The sequence below is a fragment of the Rutilus rutilus genome (assembly GCF_951802725.1).
Source record: "Rutilus rutilus genome assembly, chromosome: 22".
NCBI lineage: Eukaryota > Metazoa > Chordata > Actinopteri > Cypriniformes > Leuciscidae > Rutilus > Rutilus rutilus.
The window spans coordinates 7,078,218-7,087,963 of record NC_140227.1 but is presented as its reverse complement, the minus strand read 5'-3'; positions in this window follow the sequence as shown (position 1 = coordinate 7,087,963).

Sequence of the window (9,746 nt, the reverse complement as noted above, 5' to 3'; positions counted from 1 at the left end):
ACTGGTTTTTGTAATTGTGACTTTGTGTTGTGTGTTTCTCATAATTGCAACTTTATATCACACAACATGATTTTATTTTTCATAATTGTTGTGACTTTATATCTCACAATGTGACTATTTCTTATTGTAATATAATAGAAAATACCTTTTTAGTTTTTACTTCACTCTTAAAAATAAAGGTTCTTTATTGACATTTATATGGTTCCATGAAGAATGTTTAACATCCATGGAAACATTCCACTGCACAAAAGGTTCTTCATAGTGGGGAAAAAGAAGGTTCTTTAGAATATTAAAATGTTCTCCTCATGAAGAAATAGAGATGTGATCTCTGAAAGGTTCTCTGTGGAACCATTCTTCTTTTGGAACCTCCATTTCGAAAAGTGTCGGAGGCTTTCATATGGTCTATGTGTCTCTTTGTGTGTGTGATATTTAATTCATACATTCTTATGTTATGCTCTTTTTTTTTTTTGTCATCATGACAGAGGTAATATTTGCTTAAGTACTTTATTTTACAATGATTTTTGTTTTAACTAAACCATGAACAATGTGACCACTGAGCTCAGTGAACATTTATGGAGACATTTAAATAGGCAGGAAAATAACCTCCCACCAACAAATGACAATTTAAGCAGAACATTGCGGTTGTAAAGTAAATGAAAATGAGGGCTAATTAACTGGAAATTGTAAAACACAATCTTTTCCTTGTTATATAGAATTTTCTCACCCTTTTTAATTAAAGACATACAATTAAGTAAATGGATGTTTTGTTGACACAGTGATCCGACAACTTTTGTTGTGTTTCCAGCTAATGCTGGACAGAAGTCTGCATTACAGGCCCAGTGGTTCTCCTGTACACACATCTTCCAAACATTCTGATGGTAACGGTTATATCATTAGAAGGCTATTCGCACTCATGGCTCCTCCAACTAGCGTTCCGTTTTTCTGAGCGCAGATGTTAGCGCTTGCACAGCTGTGAAGCCGCTCTCATGGTTTACTGTAGTGTTTACACCACTGCGACCCTCTTCATTGCCTCACCTGCTCCCTGTCCTCTGGCCAGCGCTCAATCTGACCTCCCATTAGAGAAAGGGAGGTCCGTCTCTTCATCTTAATAACGGATGATAAACTGACGGCGGTGATTAAGAGTGTTGGAATGCAGAATCGCTCAGTTCTGCTCAGGCCTCCAGCTACAGTGGCTATTTTATGGTTTTTGCTTTTCAAAGAACAGAACAAAAGTTTGGCCTCTTGCATGTTTTGTTTTTCGAATCACTACATTTCCTAGAAACCCAAACACAGTGTGAGATGTATTTGGTGTCGCAGACCCATAGAAGTCAATAGGGTCAATACGAATGCCTCGGCTTGTTTGTTTTAGAGATTTTTAAAGTCAATTTTGGTCCAATTTTAAACGTTCTACCAGTAAAAGAAATATGTGCGTCTCAAACTAAATAAATACATTTTAAAATATTTTGGGTGTCTGTTTAGAAAGCTAACAGGGTTGACCGTTTTACAATTTAATTTGACATTACAAGCCTTGTGCTTAAGATCATAAAAGTTCAAAGTGCTTCTTGAAAAGAGAACGTCATACTAATATTTCAAAGAACTATTCAATGTTGTGAATATCCAGTCTTCAGTGTCACATGATCCTCGAGAAGCACTTCTAATATGCTGATTGGTACAGAACCCCGCACATGACATTCAGGGAAAAATATGGTTTAAGAATTAAGAATTTGTTCCCACGACTTAATACGTCAGCACGTTTTACTAATCCGTTCCCTCATTTTAATTCAATCAGGCGCACTATAAAATAATTTGTTCCCTCGTTTCACTAAATTGTGGCTACGTTGTAATAATTAGTTCCCTTGTTTTGATTGTGTTTTTATTTAAACCACGATTTACTAAAATTACGGAACAAATGAATAAGTCATGAGAACGAATTCTAAACACATGCCACGATTTAACTAAAAACTAAAACAAGTGAACAAGCTCTTAATCCATTGACAAGAGATATAGATATAGTTATATGTGGGGCTCCATAGATTTATATGTTGGTTGCAAACATGATTTTTACCATAAAAGTTTCTGACAGGCATTTCATTTTGAAGTTATTTTATGGATTTAGATTTTCTAAAATTAATTTTGTTTTAATAAAATGTTATGAATTAAACAGCTCATAAACATACTTTATCAGTCAAAAAAATGGAAATAATCTGTTAAACATGAACGTATTATGCAATAATTTCAGACATTTCTCCTTGTATAGAACCTTTTCGGTTCTTTAAAATGTAATCAAAAACCCTATGATTTGAAACCCCACTGAACCTTTTTTCTTAGATGCGCATGAACTAGCAAGGGCTAACTGCTAACATGCTAACCAGCCAAACTTTGGCTTCTTGAGTAGACCACACAAAAGTTGTCCTTTGATTCAAAGTGAGATTTACTTTACCTAAATAATCCATATCTCTTTTATGCTACATTCCTAGTCCTCTTGTGAGACACAGGCTTAAATTTAAATGGTTATTTCCTGAAAAACTCACACGCTAGCATGTACATTCAGATGGCACGCCAGGTTTGACGTCAGTGATCCGTGACCATCGCTGATTTCAAAACTGGTGCAACACGTCTTAACACGTGTAAATTTCCATCTGCTCCTCAACACAAAGCTATCATGTGGCTTCCGAAGATTTGGAATATCGTCAAATCTCTATGGAGCCTGACAGCCACCCTAAGAAAATTTGATGGGTTTTACGCAACACGAGGGTGAGTAAACGATGGCAGAATTTGTATTAAGGGGTGGACTGTTCCTTTAATTCAGAAACTTGGTAGACTTATAAAATACAAAATTAAATTTTACCTAAAAAATTCAAACATCTGTGGATTCTGGTGTGTGCGATTCACATTGTGCTTTCAACTCTGATATCCATGAACAGGTCAGTGATGTTCCTGCACACACAGCACTCCCAGTACCACAACCATCCCATGACTTTAAAAGCATTTATGAATGGACAATCCTCACAATGGCCTGTGTCTGCTGAAATGGTTTAACGCCACTCCCCAGAGATCAGTCATCAGGCTAAATTAGTTTCTATGGGAACTGTAATAAACAGCCATCGCTTTCTGTATAGATTGTATCCGATAAATAATGACCTAAACATGTTGAATCAAGACTCGTCTGGGAGAGACAGCTGATTTAATCCGGCTATACACCTCGTCTATAGTGTCTTATAGCATAGCTCTTAAGCATTTTAGGGCTTTGACTTTCCCTCTGTGTCAAGGTTAAAGTCTGTCATTCACTTTGACATCATGAGGTTTTCTTGTCGTCCTGCAGAACATTTGTGGCTTCAGGAAGCTTAGAGCATATCCACAGAATTGCAACGCCCCTAATTTAGCCGTAGACATCCATAACTCCTTTGTGTGCTTGCTTGTTAAATCATTTTTTGTCATCATGTTTTCGTCTACTCTAATATAGTCGCTGTATTTAACACATTTTTATCCCATGAGCACAGAAAAAAATGTGGGGAAAAGTATGCAGATTTATCTCATGCCATTAATGCTTGTATTAAAGAGTATTATTTTTCTAATTTAATTGAAAAAGCTACAGTTAAGATGTCACAAATTTGCTTTTTTGATTAGTAACCTATACTGCAAATCTTAAAGTCCCCTAGTCTATAATTGTAACCCTTAAAACTCATCTTTGATCACCAAAATGCACTGTGGATTTTTTTTTTCTTCATGCCTTAAAATGGCTTGAATGCATTATGGCAAGCCGTTTTAACATTTAATCCTTAAAACTTACTAGTATCTATTTTCATGCTACTAGTTATTTCTTTAGATACTAGTATCTATTCCATTAAGTACTAGTGCTTACTCTTTAGGTACTAGTGCTTATTCTTTAGATACTAGTACCTTTTTAAAAGATACTAGTAGTTATTAATTAGATACTAGCTTTAGAGACTGGTACTCATTCATTAGCTACTAGTACCTATTAAATAGACACTAATACTTATTAATTAGATTATAGTGCCTATTAAATTGGTACTAGTACTTATTCATTAGTTACTAGTGCTTATTATTAGACACTAGTACTTATTCATTAGATACTAGTACATATTAAATAGATATAGTTCTTATTCATTAGATACTAGTACTTATTTCGATAGTGACTAGTAACTATTCTTTTGTTACTAGTAACACATTTTACATTTTTGCCATTGACTTCTATGGGGATCAGTCATTCAGATATCAACTATTCAGTTCTGACTAGTATGCATTCTAATTGTGACTAGTACGTTTTTATATACTAGTAGTTATTCATAATCATTAGGTACTAGTACTTATTTTTTAGATACTAGTACCTATTACTAGATACTAGTACTTGTTCAATAGAGACTAGCACTTATGCATTAGATACTAGTACCTATTAAATAGATACTAGTTCCTATTAAATATATACTAGTACTTATTAATTAGCTACTAGTACTTATTCAATAGATACTACCTATTTATGAGATACTAGTATTTATTCCAAATGTTACTAGTAAGATTTTTTTATTTTACTGGTAAGATTTTTAATTGAACTCTACAGTATGGCAAGCCGTTTTAACATTTAATCCTTAAAACATAATAGTCTCTATTTTCATGCTACTAGTGCTTATTCATCTCTACTAGTGCTTATTCTTTAGGTACTAGTGCCTATTCTTTAGATACTAGTACCTTTTTAAAAGATATTAGTAGTTATTCATTAGATTCTAGTACCTATTAAATTGGTACTAGTACTTATTTATTAGATACTAGTGCTTATTCATTAGTTCCTAGTGCCTATTAAGTGAAGTGATCCAAGATCGCACGTGCATGAGACTGAAATTGTTATTAAAAATGATAACCTACAAAAAGATTGCGATCCAAATTGTCTGTGTGCTGCTTTGCAGCGAAAAAGAGAGAAAAAAAGAAGAGATTATGCAGGAGGAAATGGTTGGGGTGACGCGGGGAGCAAGGATTGTGTGTTCTGCAAAGAGAGTTGGGGGTAAATAAATTATTTTGCAATGTGCTGCTGGTCAAGCAAATGTTTGTGCTTTGTTTCTGTTTGATATAATTGTAAATATGTCTTTTAAAATACTGATATTCTGGTTTATAACTCCTCCCTGAACATCCCGCTGCCCTGTATTGCTCTCTCATTGGCTGTAGGTCATCGCTGATGTAGTTTTCACTGACAGATACAGATATTTAGCATGCCAAATATCTCAAGGGAGTCTGCGACTCATCGGCGATCACTCACGTGAACGAGAACCGATTTGCCTATGATTTTGGGGCATTTGTCGGCGATCTCACAAAACCAGTCAGCGAGCAAAAATCGGGCCTAAAATCGTTCAGTGTGAACTCGGCATGAGAAATTCACTCGGCCAACTTACTGAGGTAAACGCTGCACAATAGTAGCCTATCGCTCTCTACAACGTCAGACACATAATGGTAATCAATATGATTAACCTTTTGCTTGACTATGTTATAAAAAAGCTAATAATGTGTTGCTAATGTTACACAAACCATGTTCCTGTTCGCCATCTCAGAGTCAGGAAGCTGCCTTCTAGCAATCATCAGAAACACTTTGAACAACTCAGAACGTCTGTGGAGAAAGGCATAGAGTTCATCATAACATCGTAATATACATCATGTACACCCGCCATATTGTTAAATCTACCCGATTTTTCATATCAACAGAAAAATATACCGGGATAACCTGGGTTCTCTCGAGACTCCCCTGCTAGTTCGCTGTTAATGATATGCTAAAGCCCGCCGGCACGCTGACGTGATTGGTTACAAGGTAGTTTGTGACGTTAGAAACATCAGCGATTTCAAACTGCGTTTTTGAGACTGTCTTTAGATCATCGCAGTTTTAAAGAGAAAATAATCAGCAATGGTGTTGACTTATGAATTTGCACATGGTTTGTCTTAAAGCACATTAAAAACACCACATAGACATATAAACAACTTTTTTTTTTAAATTCACCACAGGGGGACTTTAAATCTGTGTAGACTATTTAAAATCTTCTGTATTAAAGTTGAAATTTTATTTTGGACCCTGTCATATTTACCTTATTTTTAACGTAAAAGTAGTTGAGAACGATTTTCACTTGAATGTGCAAGGCTTCCACTTCCAGTTATTTTACCTGTACAAAAACAGCAGGCGTTATGCTGCTTGATGTTGCACATTGGTATTTGTTATAGTATTATTTTAATTTAGTATCCTAAACATAAACACACTGGTTTGTAGCGCAAATAGTTTTACCTTTTACTGCACTTGGTTATTCTTAGTAGCAGCCAATGAATCAGAACTCTTGCACATTCTCCTGAAATTTCTTCTGTGTTGAAAAATAAGGTGGATACACAAGATGAAATATTATTCTCACATGATCAGTGAATTTAAACACTCATTTCACGCTAATGTATTGGAATGTATATAAAATGAGAAGTCGCTTTGGATAAAAAATATTTGTTAACGAATAAGTGTGACCGTAAATAAGATGAATTGAAAAGATCTTTAAATACTGCTGAAAGAAATCATGTTTTAAACCTTGGTTTAAGCATGTAATATGACATGAAATGAGTCATTCATAGAGATTACATTTAAATTTATAGCAAAAATACACACATTGTGTGAATCATGCATTGCTCTTATAAAACGCTGTTCATTTTTTGGTTTCATGCTTGTAATACAACAAGTCTCCATAACATTACCGCAAATATCTAATTCCAATTTAAAACCTAATAATAAAATAATAGTAAAATTGTAGGTTCATTTATTGAAGCTGTGTCACTTTGGAAGTGAACGATGTTGAAATAAAATGCAAACAGTCGATCATTTTTAAATTGTCAATATAATAATACAAAGTGTTATAAGTGTAAACTTGTACTCTTTACAGTTTGCATGCTTGATATAACAGTCATTGGGCCCTATCATACACCCGGCGCAATGCAACACCAGGCACAAAGTGTTTTTTGCTAGTTTCAGCCCGACGCAATTATCATTTTCACGTCCTGCGCCACCTTGTTTAAATAGTAAATGCATGCAAACGAGGTGTGTTCTTTTTTGTTTGTCTTGATTGTTGGCGAAATAGACTGCACCATTGACCAACAATATATATTTTTTGTTATTTAAAGAGCACATTAGTAATGTGCGCTTATTCGCTCCGTGCACAATATGGCGACCGTTGACGTTCGAACTTGAGTGTGTGGGCCAGTACTTCCGGTGAAAACTTCCGGTCATCTGACAGCGAGAGAGGGAGACAGCGAGAGCTAGAGACAACAGCAACCGAGTTCCATTACCAGAGAGATCATTTTTTACAATGAGTGTTTTTAGGATTCAAGAGAGGCGACTTGCCTTTCAGAGGGTGACAGCCTCTGCACTTCATTGTTGCATGCCGTTATGTACCGTTTCGTCACGTTACAACAAAGAAGTCAGCTTTCATGCATTCCCCGGTGACGCTGCGGTACGGGCTGAGTGGATACAGAAGATCCGGAGGGATGACTTCAACCCGACCAAATTTTTAAATGCATATAATTTTCAGTGTATTTCACCTGTGCGTTTCTATGCTTTTTATTACTGCATTTATTTTGTGCAAGTGAGATGAGTAAAGACCATCTGTTTCATAAATCATTATCTGTCTGGTGTTTATAGAGCTGGTAAGTCCCGCCCCTTCCGCTAACCCCACTGGACCTCTAGGTTGAAAAATCGTCAATGCAAGTGAATGTGAGAAAATAATTATTTTCTGGTCCCGTTTGAATTTTGCCATGAATGTGAACATATGTTGTCTGTGAATTTTTTATATAATTTTTCGTGTGAAGAATGCTACAATTTAGCGGGTAGAAGTTTGATACGGTTAGACTTTGTGTGAGAGCACTTTGTGGACTACAACTCTTCGCTGCTAGTTTTTACATCAGACGGGAATCTGAAGAAAGAACAGCCCATTTGGTTTGAATGGTGACATTTGGGTACAAAACACACAGGCATCTCGATCTGTCTCCATAGATTATCGCAGCATTAGCACAAGTGGAGGGAAAATGTGTTATGGGGTGACGTCACATAGGCGACATGTAGTCTTTCTCGTTATGTCTTTTCCACAACTGCTAGCCAAAGAACCATACCATATACTGTCAAACTCGTAACATGAAAAATTATATACAAAATTCACAGACAACATATGTTCACATTCATGGCACAATTCAAACGGGACCAGAAAATAATTATTTTCTCACATTCACTTGCATTGATGATTTTTCAACCTAGAGGTCCACTTGGGGTTTTACGGATGGGCGGGACTTACCAGCTCTATAAGCAGCACATACAGTATTTTACTACATGTAAAATATACACAAACTTAGCTATATTAAATTGTTTGTGGTACCTACAGTTAAAAATGTAAATGTAAAATATGTGATAATAATATTGATTGAGCAATTGCTGTAAGGAATTGAGAAAATAGTATTTACGGAGATAAATTGTAGCCTATCACAGGGCAAACGTGTGAATGTTCACGGTGCATTTTATGCAAACAACTCTAATCGTAGTTGTAACTCTATATTTACAGTAGGCATAATTGTCATTGTGTATGCAGCATGAGTCAAATACAATCTTCTGTTTGTGAACAGTTGTATTTCATTCATTAATCAGACTATGCATCCGTGCATTTAATTGTCATTGGCTCGTGTGATAGTAATATGGATCTTAGTAGTATTTTAAGTGATATAATTGATTCTATAAACAACTATAAGAGATCATTTTCGGCTTTCTCCGGCTCCCTGCACGGGGAGTAATTCTGATCGGAAATCCAACATGGCGGCCACGTGCAACTAGCCTATAGGCGGTTCCACAACGCGTGTACACTTTGTCCCGTAGATGGTCTGCTTGCACGCTTTAACCTTGCGCACGAGCAGATCCGTTTCCTCGCTAGAGAAGCGTTCAGTTTTTCCGCTTGCAAATTCCGCCATGTAAATAATGAATCCGCCATGGCGCGAGCGCAACTGGCTTTTAAAGGGAGATGAGACTCTGATTGGTTTATTGCACGTTACGCCCAAAAACACACCCATTACTCATTAAGAGAATAGGGACAACCCTTTTGGACCATGCGCCGTGCGCGCCGACCATTTTTCTCGTTGTTAAACTAGCAAAAGTGGATTCGGACACGGCCTAAGTGCACTTGCGCCGTGCGCTTTAGACCCTGTGCTTAGATCGTTAAAATAGGGCCCTTAAACATTACAAATTGCATATGCTTTCAAAGAGAGAGTTCATTTTGACAGACCAAGACCAAAGAAGATCAATTGCAATTGCCAATAAGAGAACTTTAATCTTATATGTCTAAAAACGTCATATAAATGTTTTCCAAAAAATAGTGTCACAATGTAAATTTCGCAAGTACAGAGTTTGACTATACGGATGTTAAATACTTATGGTTAGGGTTTAGAACAAACTCTAACCACAGTGTTTAAGGAATATCAACAGTGCGCCGTATTGCAGCCACTCTAATTAAGAAATAAACTAAATAGTACAATTTTGGCAGGACTTTGTTTACATCTGTAGTACTTAAACCAAGCTAAAGTAAATGTCCACAATGGACAGGGGGTGGAGCTCGTGTGTGGATATAAGGAGGGGGAGGTAACTCATGCCATCCGCCCTCACAATACCTCCACCAAGCACCCTCCCTCTCCTCTAGTCATCCACCCCTTTCTCCAGCTCTCCAGCAGTTCACCAATCTCATCTC